Source organism: Cavia porcellus, unplaced genomic scaffold (genome assembly GCF_034190915.1).
Source record: "Cavia porcellus strain 051 isolate PalLab524CR breed Dunkin Hartley unplaced genomic scaffold, mCavPor4.1 scaffold_26, whole genome shotgun sequence".
NCBI lineage: Eukaryota > Metazoa > Chordata > Mammalia > Rodentia > Caviidae > Cavia > Cavia porcellus.
In genome coordinates this window covers 7,052,500-7,070,257 of record NW_026947509.1, presented here as the reverse complement: position 1 = coordinate 7,070,257, position 17,758 = coordinate 7,052,500, and the positions used below count along the sequence as shown (strand labels likewise).

At 46.0% G+C, this 17,758-nt stretch overlaps 1 long non-coding RNA gene across 1 annotated transcript in view; it reads right to left on the bottom strand.

The window, feature by feature from the left end:
- Positions 1 to 434: 434 nt before the first annotated feature.
- The window catches only part of LOC134473105 (uncharacterized), a 36,556-nt gene continuing 19,232 nt past the window's right edge, over positions 435 to 17,758 (bottom strand). The window contains exons 2-4 of the long non-coding RNA XR_010043217.1: positions 6,206 to 6,286; positions 3,028 to 3,240; positions 435 to 768 (exon numbers count right to left, since the gene is read on the bottom strand). This is a non-coding gene — a long non-coding RNA (uncharacterized LOC134473105). The remainder of the gene's footprint in view (positions 769 to 3,027; positions 3,241 to 6,205; positions 6,287 to 17,758) is intronic.

The window sequence follows — 17,758 nt, the reverse complement described above, 5'->3', positions numbered from 1 at the left end:
TTACTGCAACACCAGTGACCAGGGCAGCTCTCGTCCTGACAGGCGAGAGCAGATTTAAGTAAAGACAGGAATTTCCCAAAACCGATCAGAGGTAGGAGACAGGAATTGCTAATCAAGCAGGTGATTTATGTCCTAGACTCACTGAGGCAAGTATTGCCCAGGGATTTTTCTTGACTAACAGAAGAATGGTTTGAGCAGTCAAAGTCCTGTCATCTGGGCAGGGAAGAAGGTGTCTCCAGATGCCTGGAGTGGCCAGGCACATAGCAAGGCGAGGCATGCAGGCAGTTCGTAGTGGGTAGACCCTCCATGCTACCAGCTACAGCAAGCTTCAGAAAGCAGAAGCAGGCACTGACGACTGCCGCTCATCGTCCTGGGAGTTGAAGGTAACTGTGGTTTAGCTTAGCATAAAAGAGACGATGATAATATACAGTGAGTGTTTCAACTTAAAGAATTTTATTATAATAAATGACAAATTGCTATTAATCTCCCTCAAAATAGTCCCCTCCCTTTGAACACACAACGAGTGCTTTGCAGGAATATACATTCACAGCGTTTTCTGACCACTCTTAGTGTGTATTTGCACACTTTTCAAAGGAATTATAAAACATCCCAAATAACAAAAGGAATTTCAGTCCTTAGCTCCTGCAGGGGAGGAACGAGGGTATCCAGAGTTCAGAAGGTCATCAGCATTTTGTTCTATTCCATTTTTATGACCACGTCACTCAAAATGATGTCTTACGTTAGTCTTGCTTTTATGCTGAGTTTTGCCTGAGAATAATAAATACACACCACTCTTAGTGTAAACATCCTGTGAAAGGCACTGAGAATGTGGAATTCATGTCTATCCTGCGTGAGAGCTTGTGTTCACCATATCCACCACCCATTTAAACCTCACCTCCAGATGGCCCCCGCTAGGGAGTCCTGGTTCATTATTATTGTTACCGGTCTTTCTCTAAAGACCAGTGCTAACCAGAATCACTTCTCTATGCTGTCATGGAGTTATTTATCTGTTGTCATTCTTACTTGTTCAACTGGATATTTATGTTTTACCAAGTGGCCCCTAAACACCCGATAAGGTCCTATCATCATGGCTAATCCATGATTCTGTTTATAATTATTCGAGCAACAAGCAAACAGATGGAATAGCCACAGGAGATGTTTCTGCTTTTATCCCTTGGACACTGATAGTTGCCTTCTTTTCCCTTTCTTCCATTAGAGGGCAGGGAAGGTGACACAGCAGCGGAAATCTTGGAGTTGGAATAGCAGTTTCAGTTCCCACAAGGGCGCTTGGCAAAAGGTGAAGGTCGGACCAGAGTCAGAGAGAAGAGGTACCCGGGTATCACAGGACAGCGGAGAGGTGCTGCAGCCCTTCCAACAGGAAAGCTAACTGGCAAGGCTGCACACAGGAGATGGAGTGGGTTGGTGGGTCCCTAGGACTCAGATGGGAGGAGATGGGGGCTGGAATCAGAGTGCACACACAATTCCAGTGCAGTGTCTCCTGCAGCTCCTGTCCTACCTGGTCCCCAGCTTATTTTCACCAGTGGAATTAGCCCAGGAATAGCACAGGAAGCTCAACCCTCCTCTGCTACTCAGAACCGTGTGACTAAGAGTAACCAGGATTTTCTTTTGGCACAGGCAGTGGAGAAACACAGGCTGTGGTCTTCGCAAAAGCTTCTCTGTGACTTCTGTCGCTCTGCCATAAACCTGTTTGAAAGTCAGTACAGCTACCGGCAGGAAGGCACTTGCTCCCCAGGTCACTATCTGGTTTTACCTTCCATTGGGGTTTTTGCATCATTTATTCCATGTGCTAATTTACCACCAAAGTTTGGCCCAGAAGATTTCTTCAGCATTCAGAAGAGTGAGTTTGGGTGGCAGGAGCGGGCTTAGTTAATCTGTGGATGCTCCAATGATAAGATGCGTAGGTGGTTTGACTATTTCCCTGCTGGAGGCATGGCCAATGTGTAATCAGGCATTCCCCTCCCCCCTCCTTGTAATCCCCAAATGTAAGAACTTGCCAGCTGTGCTGGTACAGCCTCCTAGAATTCAGGACCTTCTCTTTTTCCAAGATGCTGTTTTTCATAACTTTGCAAACTGAACACAATCTGGTTTCTGGTTCAGCAGGTGCCCTGGGCACCTCTTGTCCACTGCAAGAGGCAAGGGACAAGTGGGGTTTACAGAACTCTGCCTAATGTGATGACTCAGGGCTGCACAGTCCACAACATAAACTTTATATGAAGCAGGAGGTTTATGTTTCAAACACAAAGCAGCGTTCAAAGAGCATGTGATCATCCAGCCACCTCCTCACTCCCAAGGGAACAGTTAAAAATATACAGGGAAGGAACAAAGATCCTTTGCACGATTGTTCTCCTTTGGAGTCCTCCTTCTTCCTTTGTGTTGGGAGGAAGGGAGCCTGGATGGTCACTTCACCACCCTGCCCACATGAGGCTAGGAAATCCCCTCTTTTGATCTGGGAATGATTGGAAGTCCTCTTTGGGAGGCTGTGTTGGGACAGAAAAGCTATTATCTCAGATGAGATAATGAATGAGAAAATGCTCTGTGAACCATAAAAGCTTAGCTGTTGGTGATTGTTTTATTATTGTTAGAAATTAATTTGTTAGTATTGTTATTTCTACTAAAAAAGTGAGTCACAGGGTTCCAGTTCAGGCTCCAAAGCCTCAGAGAGGTACGGTAGGAGAGGCAGAGAAAAAAACAGGCAAGAGATATCTCAGCAGCAGTTAACGCTCCAGGAAGAGCGGACATGTGCATGTTCACAAGAGCCGCCAGGACTTCAGCTGATCAAGTGGCCTCGTGCCCACATGGTCAAAGGGTCTTTAGCTCCCGAAAGCCCCAGGAGCCCACCATGAAGACATCGCCCCACACCTAACAAAATGGCTCCAGGGCCTGGCCAGCTTCCCCTCTCCTTCCTCCACTCTCCTCTCCTGAACATTTCCCAACTTCTAACTGAGAGTCACCCAAAAAGAGCAGAAAGATTATGATTCAAGTGAAAATCTGAGTAAGCAAACGTACTTGGCACGAGGAGCCACGGAAAGTTGCACTGCAGCCAGAGGTGGTTACCCAATTCTGCCATAATTCCACACAGACTGCTCCGCAGCAAGCCACGGTGGGTCCACATGGGTGTAATGGGAAGCACTCTCGCATTTTTACTTGTGAGTGTTTTTCAATAAATAAGTCCATTTAAGCTCCCTGAAGCTGACTGCCAACTACTTTCTCCACCAGAACCTTAAAAAGAAAGGAATAAAAAAAAGAATAATTTATAACGATCAAAGATAAACTAAAATATTAGTCTGGAAGAAATACAGTTTCAGGTTTAGAAGTTGGTTTTATGAGGCAGATAATCCTCTCCTCCTTTTTTCCAGACCTATAAATGCAATTTTCATTTTATTTTTGCCCCAGCTCTGGGGTTGCCACAAAGTCGGAACAGAAGGGCCGGTTATTTGCTTTCTTTTCCGGGGGTGCTCGGCAGTGACACTATGCAGATCCACCGCATGCTGTCTGGGAGCTCAGTGTGGGAACACCCTGACAGATGCTGCGTCGCAGTGGGGCTGATCTTCTGCTTGGCTGGAGAACGGAGACCCAGGCCTCTGTCTGGGCACAGTCTGTGAGTTTGGTCTGTGTCCACCACCGTGAGTCTTAGGCTCATTGCCAATGATTAACATGACAGATAGGATCATGGTTGAACCTCAAGGAAAGATTCATTTATTTAAAAAGCACCAATTAGAATATCAAAGGACATCAAGACAGTCTTATCCAAGTCCAAGGCTCTTCTGAAATACATCCAATACAAAACAATAAATCTGGCTTGAAACATTTCTTCAAGTCTCTTCTTTGCACTTCACAATGTCCAGTAAGTTATTATTCCAGAATATTCTGGAATATTCCAAAACAGGAAGCTCAAGGGTTCAACTTCACTTGATCATTCCCCCTCATCACAAGAACCAATATATGAGAATTTTCAATTTTAATATTGGGTCACAGTTTTTAATTCCTGGCAACAGCTCTTGGTAACTATGTATGGTTACATTGCTTTGAAGATTAACCCTGTTGACTAGAAAACTGTAAATGAGAAAACAGTGCTGCTCACTAAGCACTAAAATTTTCAAATATGGATGTGACCGAGAAGTAGACACAGGAAAATAAGTAGGCAATCTTTTACCCTAGATTATGTCACAGTCTTTCTGTGCTGCTGGGCAGAACATCCAGGGAGAAAAGTGCAAATGGATGTTCAAAATAATTAAAATATTCACCAAAGGTCTTGTTCCATTGTGGGAAATGCAAACATGAACTGAAAATTCATCTTCCTCATTCAGTTTGGAAGCAATATATTCTTCAAAAATCTTGAGACAACAGAGACATAGTAAGAAAACAACCAGGGAAATGTACTATTTCTTCTTTTATTAGTGTATGTTCACACACCTCCGGCAGAGGTGGTACACAGATACAGCACAGCTTGGTTCCCTTCTCACTCCCTTCCCCTCCCCTTCTTCCATCTCCTGATCTCCTTCCCATTTGAGAAAGATCTCTACTTCCAATTATCTATCTTTTATTGTGTCCTTTATTTATGATTTGGGTTTCTTGTGGAAGAGAAACCTAGTGATATTTAATTTTGTGTGTCAGATTTACATACACCCTGAGTGACAGGGGCAGATTTGACTTTTACATACTGTAAGGTGTTTTAAGTGATTTGTAATTAACCAGCCCAGGTTTGGGACCCACCTCCAGTTCCTGACTAGCTGTGTGACACAGGATAAGGTACGTAACATCTCTGGGCTTTTTTTTTATTAGTGTATGTAAAATGAGCATAATTATGACTCTTGTCCCACTGACTGGTTAGATAAAATGAATTCATATCTATAAAGCAAAGAAATAGAGAGCACACAGTGATCACCCAATTGTCTCCAGCTGATGTCACCACTGTCCTCGGACCTGCCTCCTGTGGGGTTTTGTTTTTCTGCAGCCATAATTAGATCCCGTTCTCACTTAAAAGTAGCAAGGAGCATAACTGTGAGACACTTGCTCAGAACAGCCAAGAAAATACTGACTGAGGTCCAATCACCTGATTTGGAGCCAGAAAGACCCGTTCTTCCGGAGTTGTAAAGGGAGGTAGAGAACAGGTGTGTTGTAAAAGAAATATATTTGGTCTTTGTCCCGTGTTGCCTGCAGAGCTTCTAACTCTCTCAGAACCTCCTTGGTGACAGGAGTATCCTCTGACACGCACAAGGAGTCCCCACCTTGCAACCCCTGGCTTTTTCCAGTTGGCCACTGTATACTTTATACTTTATAATACTCGTATTGATAAACTGGTAAATGTAAATATTTCCCTGGCTTTGACTCTAGCGGATGACAGAGCCCGACAAGAAGGTTGCAAGAGGCCTCCGTTTGCCCTGGTGCATCAGGATGACTCAGGTCCTTCGCCCCTGGCCTTGCCATGAGCACCGGAGCTGGGCTACTCTCGGGGCACAGAGGCTTTCTGCTTATCTCTGCGCTGATCGCACAGGTAGTGTTGAAATGGAATTGTGAGGCACCAGGTCGGTGTCCAGAGAGGTAGGAGAATTGCCTAGTACAGAAATAAAAAAACAAGCATGCCAGGCCAAACGTGCCATGAGCAGGGAAGTAGTTTACGCAGAGGGCAGTGCAATGTTCTCACTGTCTGTGTTGTTTCTGGCCTTCTTCTGTGTCTGTAAACAGATAAGTTTCCAAAGACAGAGCGTAACATCACGGCCCAGGGTACCAAGAGCAAATCACTGGAGCCTTCAACTCCCACCACCGATTCCCAATAAATACTGTCGAGGCTCTTCACTGGTTTGTCCCCTCTGTGAACAACGGCACAAGTGGGCACGAGTGGAGTGCCATCACCACAGGGCACCTGAGCCCTGCTAAGAACGGAGTCAGCAGTGAGGAGACTTTCTCCCTGATGGAAACCCACGCCGCCAGATGACTGTGAGACCAGCCCATCCAAGTTAGAATGGTTAACCACACCAGCAAGGGAGGATTCTAGAAGGGGTAGCAGAAGCACGTTCCAGGCGTGGGCTTTTGAGGCAAATGGATCTGGCGTTAAACCTTGGGCTGGGCTCTGTTTATGAACTTTGTGATCTTGAGAAAGCTGGTCAGCATTTCCTAGTCTGTTTCCCACCTCCTACACCGACCGTTCGTGCAGGTTTCTGACCCAACCCAAGAGTGTACTTACCTCGGTTCCCGGTACAAGCTCCCAACCCCACTCAAGGGGCTTAAACTCAAGGGACGTAAACTTTATGATCACGCCAGTCTTCTGTTAAAAAAATAATAATAATAATAATAATAATAATGACCTCTCAAAGTGGCTCTGAAGGTTAATCAAAATGCATCCTCATTGCTACCACCATGCCTTGTGCACAGAAAACGTTCATAAAAACCAGTTTTCTCTTTGCTCCAGATCTGCATTGTCTAACACAGAACCATTGACCCTTCTTAGCTACTGATCACCTAGACTATGGCTAATGCAAACTGAGGCTCACAGTAAGTGCAAAGCATAGCAGATTTTGAAGATTTAGCAAGACAACTGAAGATAATTTTTATTGATAATTTATACATTAATCACATGTCCAAATAATGTCATTTCAGTTCAAGGAAATACATTCTTAAAATCAACTTGTGCCACTTAATCTTGACTGTCAACTTGACTAGTTTAAGAGACTCCTGGGAGGCAATCAGATAGGGAGGGCTGCTAACTTTGCTAAAGGGTTAGCCCACTGGTAAGTCCATATTGGAGCCGAAGATTAAGAAGTCTGGCCTTGGTGGAGAAAGTGGATTATGGGGCATGCCCTGGGGACAGTCCCTGCCTCTCTTCCCCTGCTCTCTGCTTCCTAGATTTCCATGGGGATGAACAGTTAGGAGCCGTGGACTGACACCTCTGAAAACTGACCTAAGGAAATCTTTTTCTCCTTTAAATTGTGTATATCAGGCAGTTTGGTCACAGCAGTGATGAACTAATACACAATTTCACCAGTTTCTTTCTTACTTTTCACTAGCATGGCTAGTTTAAATTTTAGGATTAGAAGGCAAACTCAGTGGGAAAGTATGTGGCCATCATGACTCAGGCTCTGGGTTCCGTCTCTAGCACCAAGAGATTAAAACAAATTAAAAGTGCAAAGTTACACACGTGGCTTGTTTTGTTGTCTACAGGGCAACGGGCTGTGGATGTCTGTTCACACCTTGTCCCACCACCAGCACGCCACAAGTTCTTTCTCACAAAACTCAACGCAAAAGCTGAGAAAAGGTTCCTAATAGTCAATACATATTTTAAATTTTTCCTGGCTATTTGGAGGGAAAAGGGCAATAAACAAGGAGCAAAGTAGAAGCAATCGTGGCCATGGCTCTCAGGAGTGGTTTCTTCTCGGGAACAGTAACCCCGACCCAGAGCACACCAGGAAAACGGGAAGTATCTGGGCCAGCCCTGGAAAATGTCCACAATGGCAAGGAAAGAGGAGCTTGGTTTGCCAGAAAAGATATTGCACTTTCTCCCTTGATCAGATTTGCTAACTCCAATGAAGGATTGTGAAACACCACAGGTCTCAAGGCAAGAGACATGAAGAAATGGGTCCTTCACCAGGTCACTCAGAGCGTGGCACTCATGGCTGCCCCAACATACAGAACAAACAGAATAAAGAGCTACAGAATCCAGAGCAAATTCACTCCCACACAACAATTTAATTAATGCCCACGCCAATCCCATATAGCTATTTATATATAGTCGTTCAGTTAATACTAGTAAATTGGATTTTTTACAATATTTTTAATCAAATAACCTACTTTGAAAATCTTTTAAGACATGCAACATCTTGAAAACTTTTTGTCTAGAGCAACCCCATTGGCTAAGGTGGCTCCGACGTCTCATGGAGAGACACCTGTCAACCTGTCATGGCGTTGGAAAGAAGCTGGCTTCTCAGCACCCCCAGAGTGTGGCCAGTGTAGTGATGGTGGCTTTAGCACTGTGCAGATGTGAGCGTCTTTTCTGAGAAGGGTGCCCTCTTTCCTGACATGCTGCAGGTTGGAAGGACCGGACGACTCCCTATGTGTGGGATAAATCTAAATTCAAAGTGTCCTAAGGGATGCATGGTGTCTGAGCCCCACCAACTCACCAGCTAACTCCTCCAGCCAACCCACCATGAAATAAACCCCTTGCTTTGCTGAGGAGCCAAGGCCCTGGGGAAGCAATGGTTTGGACCCACAGCATCTGAGGAGGTCCGCTGCATCTCTCGCTCTCCAGTGCAATGGCCTGGGAAATCGCTGCTGCTGAAGGGTGCCTGGAGGGAGCCCTGGCTGCCGTCTCACCCCGGCTGTGCCTGGACCCATCTGTCTTCGCTTGTGGCTGGGGAGGGAGAGAATGGAGTTGACAGAGCTGTCAGAACGCCTCTCTTCCTTTTATCTCTTCCCTGCTTCCCAACTCCTTGTTCTCACCTTCCTGCCTGCAGCGGTGCTGACAAAGACACTCGCAGCCCTGAACACCAGTGGTGAGTCATGGTGCGCCCTGAAGCCTGGTGTGCGGGTGTGTGTGCCTGTGTGTGTGCGTGTGAGCACGAGCGTGTGAGCAACCATGCATATGTGTGGCAGGAATCTGCTTAGACTGCTGGAACAAGAGCAGGGCCCTGTGGTGTGGACCCCAGCACATTCAGAGAGCGCTGATACCCATCCTCTTACCGAATCCCCACTCCCCCATACACAGCCCTTCGGAATGCAGTGTGCAAACAGATTTGGTTCCTGCCCGCGGGCTTTTCAAGCCACTGACCACTTTGAACCTAATTCGCAAAAGCAGAGGACACTGAAGACATTTAATAAATGCATCGCCTTGCTGCTTCATCTTCATGACCTGGGATTTATAAGGGAACTTCACTGGCTTTGTAGCGATGTAAAATAAATAGACATTAGATGATGACAGGGAAAACAAAATTGCTGCCAAAGCTAAAAAGAGCTTGGCAGGAGAAGAAAGCGCGGCTGCGTAGCCAGTCATTATTTACTGTCCAAAGCTTCCCATAAAGCATAGCAGAGAGATACATAGAATAATGGGCCCTTGCCCAGGGAAGAAAAGGGCTCTCTGTAGCTTGCCTTCCCCTTGATGAAGGCACAGTTGGGTCCTGGGGCTCGCACAATCTTATTGTGCAACTCAGCCATTCAGAAACCACAGGAACAGCCCTGCCCTGGTCCGAGGAAAAGTGCAAAGCTAGCAGGTGGAAATAACTAATTCCTCTGTTCATCTGTACAGCAGGCCAGGTTACCTCTCAGCCTGCAATGCTAACATGTAAATAAGTGCCACTGTCTAGCACACTGGCTCCTGACAACAAAAACTCCAGTGTTGTTTACTTGATTTAAAAAGAGGAAGGCTCGGATTGCTGCAAATGGTGGGCGCTGAACCACCGGTAAACCCCCAAGATCCAAAAGACTCCATTTCTTCACATTTTAGACAGCTGGTTTTGTTCTACATTATACAACCCCATCACTACCCCCGGAGAGCTAGGGTCATGCCACTCTTTATAAAGTGTGTAAGAGCTGGGCGTGGATGTAGGAAACTGAGGCTGGGGCTCCAACGCTTGAGCCCAGCCTGCGAAATTTTACAGTATGAGAGACCCTGGCTCAAAATAAAAACATAAAATAAAAGAGGGCTGGCCATGTAGCTTAGTTCTCAGGCCCTGGGAACCAGAAAGGAACAGAGAGACACAGACAACAGAGGTAGAGAGACAGAGAGAAGGAGGAGGAGAAGAATGGAATGGAATGGAATGGAATGGAATGGAATGGAATGGAATGGAATGGAATGGAATGGAAAGGAAAGGAAAGGAAAGGAAAGGAAAAAGGAAAGAGAGAGAGAGGTATGGAGGAAGAAGAGGGAAGGAAAAAGAAAAAAGAGACAGACAAAGTCAGTTATGGAAGAGATCAGAGGCACCCACCGAACACGTCTGTTGATCGAGCGCTTCCCCAAGATCTTGATTAAACAGGATAAGAAAGGAGTGAGGGGCCAGAAGGGTTCGGGGGTCACCAGAGACGCTGCCAACTGAAGAAAGATGCCCGTCCTCAAACAGTGGCTTTCTGTCTATTGCAACATTATCATCGTATGTTGCTGTCTGCTAGAAAAACATCATCACAAATGTAAAGATCGTCACCATCTGCGACATGACCAGAGCCCCGAAGCCTGGCAAGTTTGTGTGGTTTGTGACCTTCCTGGCCACGCAGGACAGCCCCAAGATGTTTAGCTCTTCCCACCCTTTATGCCTTTGTTTTGCATTACTATAGTTGCCTTAGGATTTATAAATTACTACTTTCAATTTGTAAAACACCAAATAGAGATATTGGGGGGAAAAATCACTGGGCTCCAATATAATTTCAATAGCAATAATAAACAAAAGCCCACAGAACAGATTTATAAGTGCCTGAATATAAACAGAGGCTCGGGGGCTGTAATTTCTAGCTTGTTCATCTAAATATTTATCATGCAGCTTGGCCCTCATCACTTAACCCCTGCGTTCCTCCTTGCATCATTATAAATTTTATAATCATATTTTTGTAAAAGTATTTGTACCTCGCTAATAGATAAAATGGCTAATCTCCAATCCGTAACTTATGAACAAAATAAGTCTGCCTTTTGTAGATGAACCTCACAATTTTTAAATTAGGATATTTTCATTGCTTTTAATATATAAGCATCATGTCAAATTATAAGTGGGTGTTGAGGCTCTGATCCGCCCAAATAGTTTTCTCTACTCCTTCTTGTGTTATCCAACATCACCTCCAATATTTTAAATAAATATTAAAAGCATCTTAGTATTTGAAACCAGCCAGATGTCTACTCTTAGGAGATTTCTTAATAAGACAGTCAGTCCTATACTGCAATACTTGAAAGTCACTGAGAAAATGAAGCAAACGTGCAAGTTGTTTAGGGGAGAAAGATGCTTAATCCCCATATGCATACTGTGCTCATGAGAGCAGATGATGACGCTGGATGGAAAGATCAATATTCGCATTTATTTATAGAGTAAAACTTGAATGACACACAACACGACGTCTCTGCAGTGATTCATGGATGGCTTAAGCAGGGTGGTTGCCTTTTTCCTATTTATAAATTTCTGGGTTTGCTGAACTTTATAGAACAATCACAAATTGTGTCTGTTCAGGATTTCTACTGGAAAGATTGTGCGGGGCAAACCTCTACCTCCCACAGACAGGTGTCTGGGAAGAGAAAGCCAAACAACCCAGACAACAGTCAGCATTTACCGCATGGCATCACAGTGTTCCTGCTGATGGAGCAGAGCAGACGGAGCCTTGCTTTCTTTCTGTAGGCGTTGAGGCCGATTTTGCTTTGTGCCTAATGTGATTTTTGACCTACAGTCTTGACTTGGTGCTACAGACTGCACAGAAAAGAACCAAAGGAAAGAGAAGCGTGAAGGTCACAGCTGAGTTTGCTGAGTGACTGCAGCCGGGCTTGAACCTGAGTCTCCAGGTCCTATCTCTTTACCCTTTGTCTGTGTGCTGATTTGCAGCCTGCTGCCAGAGTTTCTAGCCCTGTTTTCAACTGTGGGAATTTCAAGCTGTGGGAGAAAATGTTTCCCTTGAGGAATACCCCTTCATCCTGTGTTCACGCACTCCCCGGGCTCCAAGAGAGTGAACCAGGGGGGCAGATGTTTACAAAACAAACACTCATTTCATTAAAATCCAGGAATACTCCTTTTCAGCATGTGCAATTATGCTTCACAAAGGGAGACAACCACTGAAAGCCAGTTACCCAATTTACAATACGGAGGCTCTGGGGAGTGAGAGGCATTTATCCTCTGTCTGTAAGTGAACATGCAATGCCACGTGCTCAAGGCCATCTGGGCTTCTATGCACACCTGGCGCAAACAGACAGAGCCCATGTAGGGCCAGGAGGCCACTGGAAGCTAGCGAGAGGGTAGTACAGCCAGAGGGAGCAAATGAGGGATCTGCTTTACCCGTGCACATGTGCGCATGCGCTCGTACACACACACACACACACACACACACACACACACACACACAAACACACACACTTGCTTTATGCATCTTTGCACAAGCATTCACGTGGCTACAAATGAAGCCACATTGTGGGCTGGTATATTAATTGAAAATAAACGCTCCCTTCTTTGGGAAAGTCTCAGGATTGAAAATCCAAGCACATGATAAAAGGGCATGCATAGTCAGCACAGAAACCTCATCTTTGAAACATTTGCCAGGAAAGAACATTTAGAGTGGATTTGTGATCTGGCCCCTCATGACAAATAAACCACCCAAGGACTCTGAGGGACCTGATTAAGGATTCCGCTTCCCTCTCTGTGTCCCTCTCTCCCACTCACCATTCTTTCTTCTGGGGTGCCCTGGAGAAGGCCAGCACGTGACCCAGGAATTTCCATACTAAGGGTCCTCTTCCTCATAAGACCACTGAGACTGAAAATGAATTCTGCAATCCCACACCCAAGAACTGGGGCTTCCTCCCAGACAAGAATGAACAGTAGCTCTCTGGCTCATTTGGCCCTTCTCTGCCTGAGGATCCGGTTATTAATGTGCACACTGAAAGCAGCAGCCTCAGAAGAATCTGACAGCTAACTACACCAAATCTGATGTGGCCAAATTTAAATTTGCCTCCAGTTAGTACAGCAAAATGGGGGTGCTGGAATGATCTGCAGAAGAAACTGACGGGCTTGAACCTCCTCGATCTGGTATCCATGCATCATTTCCTGGTGCAACTATTAGAACAAGAACACCCCGTTCTGCCCCTGGAATGATACAGCGGTTGGCTCAACAAAAGCCAGACATACACACAGAATGTAGTGTGTGACCCAGGACCTCTAATCTTCTCTCTCTCCTCCTCGACAGATACAATCTGTGCCTTCTGGGAGTTCAAGTCAGTGAGGAGCTTTCTTAAGATAGTGTCCACTTGCTGCTGAACACACACGACATTTCTGTCTTCCTCTTCCCGATGCTTCATGCACCAAGAAAAGCCTGGGGAGCTCACAGCTAAGATCTTCTGCCATGGTTTTGTCCCTTAAGCAGAACAGGCCATTTGGTAGGAAACACAGCACCCCCTAATGGGAGGGGGAGGAGGGCAGCGTGCTCTGGAGACAAGGCCTTTTCTTCTCCTTGACGTGATGACTTGGTGTGTGACTTTGATGGTGATGAAGGTGTTTCCCAATCAAGCGTTTGAGACCTCTGGAAAATTTTTCCTCGGATACACACAGCACGGAAGCACAAGATTTTAGGGGCCACGGTTCATTGGTCAGACCAATCTGGCTCCAACTTTGTGTCTTTGGAATCCTATAGCGACATCACTGGACGTTCCTCCAGTCCCTGATGGTCACTTGACATCAGCGAGCTGGGAGGAAGGTCTTCCTGGCTTGTGTGACAAGCCCTCTCACTCGCCTTCATTTAGTTCAGTACCAGCAGAGCGGAAGGGAAGTCTCTTCAGGAGACTCACGGATTGGGCTTAGTGGCCATGAGACATCTTTTAAGGGACTTCGGAAAGGGACTCAGGAGAAGCAAAGACAGAGGGAAGACAAGACGGAGCCCAGGAAGGCGCTGGCATGGGAGGAGACCCATGACCAAAGGAGAGCCTGGTGACACTGGAGCCTGGGCAGCCCAGTGCCGATCCCACCTGAGCCTTGGGCTGCCTCTGCTTCTATGATGGAACCACCTGCAATGTGTACCGTGAAACCTGGAAACAAACACGATTGAAAGGACTCATAAAGCTCGAGAGCAAATTACCTTTCCCCATCCCACACTTTTAACTATGCATGGCATTCGCTTTTTGTTTAAAAGTGACAACTTTAAAACAAAAGAGAATGGTCTCTAAGTCCTCCTATACTGGAAACAAGGTTGAACAACAAGAAAATTGTTCCAACAGCTGTTGCTCTGCAGGCGCGGTTGCGGAGCAAATCTCACGGTGTGGCCAGCTGTCCTCCAGCAGAGCGGTGAATGCCCTGATTGATGGACCGCTTCTGGGAGGGGAGGAGTCGTGGTTTCTTTGAGTGGAGATTGGAAGGGGGGTCTGGCTCTAACCTTCGAACAGTGGCTGGATTGTTTGGAATGTTGATTCAGGGTCCTACAAAGCCCCCATTATCCCTGTCCTCCCAGCCCAATACACACTGGACAAATGGAAACAGCATCATTAGCAGATCCGAGTACTCTGTGCGCTCTCTCTCTCTCTCTCTCTCTCTTTCTCTCTCTCTCTCTCTCTCTCTCTCTCTCTCTCTCTCTCTCTCTCTCTGACTCTCCCTCTCTCTCTCTCCCTCTCTCTCTGTGCCAATGTTCAGTCCCATAGCCTGGCTCCCTGCTCCACTCTCTTTCTCTACTGTGTTTTGATAGCTGCCTGCTATTTAAGCAAATATCACAGGGTTTCCTGACAGCTGATGCCCAGGTGGCCTCTGGGTCCATCTAAACAAGGTGACCTAAAACTGATCTTCCAGTGGTGGCCTGGGGAACTTTTGTCCACACGGCCCTCGGCCTCCAGCAAGGACAGTTCTTCCATGCGGGCTGACCCAGGTGTCCAGGGCGCTGCTCGTATTTGCTTTCAAAACTCCAACTATAGTGACGTCACCCTATCAAAGGGCTGTGTCTGTTGGTGTTTGTTTATGTGGGCTGTCAGTATATAACCATGCACAACTGCAGCTGGGACCAACACACTGTATTAAAAAGATGGAAAAATTGAACCACAAAAGAAACTATTTGGGCAGAGAAATGTTGATGGAAGCAAACAAGGAAAATGCATCCTGGGTAGATATTTCCATAGTTTTCAAAACAATCTGGAAGCATGGGAGGAAGAAGGGTTCAGAAAAACACATATCACTGATTCTCCATCATGCCCACCAATAAAATTCAACAAAGAGAAGGCTCATCCAGAAACAATTTTCTCTTTAGGCTTTTTAAGTTAATAGGTGAATTATTGAGAAACAGACTTACTTTGCTAACTCTGTTTGGCTTAGAATTGGCTAGGTGAGGTCTTGGCACTTCATTCATCTTTGGAAGTAGTATAGAAGCCCCAAATAGAAGGCAGAGTGACCTTGTGTTTACCCAAACCTAATGTTGTCAACGATGGGAAGAAAACCTCTGTAGAGAGAAAATCTGTCATCCTTGCAAGTTTAGTTGGTGACACGCATGGGGCACTTCTTTCTTGAACAGCTTTGAGTTGAAACAGCCAGGAAAGTGGAAGGGATAAAAGCTGCTGTACACAAACAATGCTAACCCCCTACCTAGCAGATATTAGGGAAGGCATTACTGCCCCTGCAACCCGGCTGGACAAAGGAAACCCTGCTTCTGTAAGGCTGGAGGGAGTCAATGGTGGAGACACTTGAGCTCTTCTCTTTAAGGGTGCTCTGGAAACTCAGAATCAGCCTACAAAGACCAAAACTGCCACGACAAACTGCATTCACAATGCCAGTCCAGTGCATCGATCGGCGTCTTCCAGTTTAGAGCAGGACAAGAGGACTGCTGTTGGAAAGATGGGTCCTAGGGAAGGAAGAACTGCAGAGAGTGTCTCTGCCTGCTCTGAAGTGGTCTAAAGCGAATGCACAGTCTCTTTACACTACAGTCTGACTTTCTCCTGAAATGCAAAGGAAATAAGAGGGAATGCTGCAAATGTGCTAGGAATCGTGTGAGATCCCTACGGAAATGGGCAGTTCGCACCCTGCTGCGTCAGAGGGAGACAGCACCTGAGATCTTGCCCCTGTAAAGTTTGAGCTCAAACCTACTCCAACTGAGTCTCTCCAGGACATCTAAAATGTAGCGGTCATGAGAAGCATTTCGGATCATGGGAACTAAATTCATCCCATGTCTCAACTCCAGACAGTAGCGCTTCACCCTCTCTTCATTTAGCTGCAAAAGATTTTCCACCCCAACCTGGGAAGTGCTAGAAGGCGTCGCCTAGGGCGGGGCCTTAGCACACAGTTCTGTTCTGGTAAGAAGTTAAAGGATGTGGGCTCGCATTGCTTTGCTTGGTTTCTTCATCCAATCTATTGCCCACTAGGACAGTTCAACTGCTGCTTGTCAACAGAGAAAAACCCCACCTTGATAGCTTTCTGAATATTTTCCACTGATCATTTCTTTCCAATGAACATAACCTCAAACTGTAACTGTCTTAGATCAGCTGGTTCTTCATGCATAGAATAAAACATTAACGTACCCTTTATTTGACGCCATAAAAGCATGAAATCTGTAATCTCAGGTAACCCTTCAGGTGATTTGACACCCTATGCTAGAATCTAGTTTATTTCCTTTGTAAGCAGACGATGTTCAAAATATATAATTCAAGTTGTCCTTTGGATGGCAAGAGCTGTTTTTTAACCGTGGCCACTTTCATCACGTACTTGTCGATCTGAACACACAGGAAATTCTACTGCAACGCTGTCTTCTTACTCAGATCTGTGAAAGCCCCAGCCTTTCACTTGTGCTACAGTGACGCTGCCTTCCAAGAAAGACGAGGAGGTTCAGACAGGCTCGCCCTGTGCTGCGTGGCCCCCCATAGGCCCTCAGGAAGGCCTCTGCCGTCGGGTTCTGCTTTTCTCTGTTTATCCATCTACACTGTAGCTATTTATGGAGCACCTACCTTGTACTATCCTGGACATTAAAACCCTAAAACTCTTCTGTGTTCTATTCTGAGAAAAAACAGTGCTTGCAACACTTTTCCTTGCTGCTCAGCCACTCCTGTCCTTACCCCTGATTCCATGCCCATCTTCTCAAAGACAGGCTTTGGGAGCTCCAAGCTGCAGGTTAGTGGGTCATCGCTGAAACACCACCCTGGCAGGTAGCTCTCCGCCCTGTCCTTTGTACTTGCATCTAACAACTCCCCGTTCCCAAAATAAACAACAAAGACTTTCTTGCTTCGTGATGAGCAGCACAGAGCTGATTCTGAAAGGTTGGTGGAAAATTGTGGGAGAACAGGATTTCATGTGTTTTAAACCTCGCTCTTTCCAAGCTGTTGTTCTGACTCCTTCTCAGTGATGCCCATCAACACCAGTGGCTGTCACGCTCACGCCCAAGACACACCGGCCTCAAAAGAAGGTGCACACAACATTATTGCAGGACCAGGCAAATTTGAAACAGCCCGTCACCCATTAACCGCTTTTACAAACAACAGTGAGGCAGGAAATAACAAAGCATGATCCCTGAATTAGGACTTCAGCAGAAACACTCAAGAGTTTTCCACAGTCTGTAAACGGCTCCAGCTGTGTTTTCCCGGTTTATGAAATTGAGAGAGGTGAACTCTAGAGACAAATTAAAACCCTGGATCTGGTCAGGGATGACTTTATAGCAAAGGTGCTCTGTTATACGGCATTGTCTGCAGATGGACACAGAGCTCTAAGGCGAGCCCCACTGCAAGCACAGTTTACCTTCTACGGGGTCCGCCTGGAGGGATAAGGACCGTCATATATCACACACAGATTGGCCCCAAGAATGAGGGCTGTTTTATTGCTGTGTTTTACCAGGAGAGGATGAGGATATAATATTTTATTATGAAGCAGCTAATAGAAGGAGCAGAAGAACACGTGGGGACAGCTTGCTGTGGGACAGGACAGGGCAACAGTGGATGTGTAGTGCCACCTTTAGGCTACTGGATGCTCTCACATTCTCTAAGCAAAGACGAGTCTCTGGCTTAGTGAATACGGATCTCTGCAGTTCAATTCACAAAAGTTTCTAGAAGTTCTTTCCCAGGTACCTCCTAGCCTAATCCTGCTTGGAATGGTCTTTCCAGACTTCTTCGTGTTGTCTCATA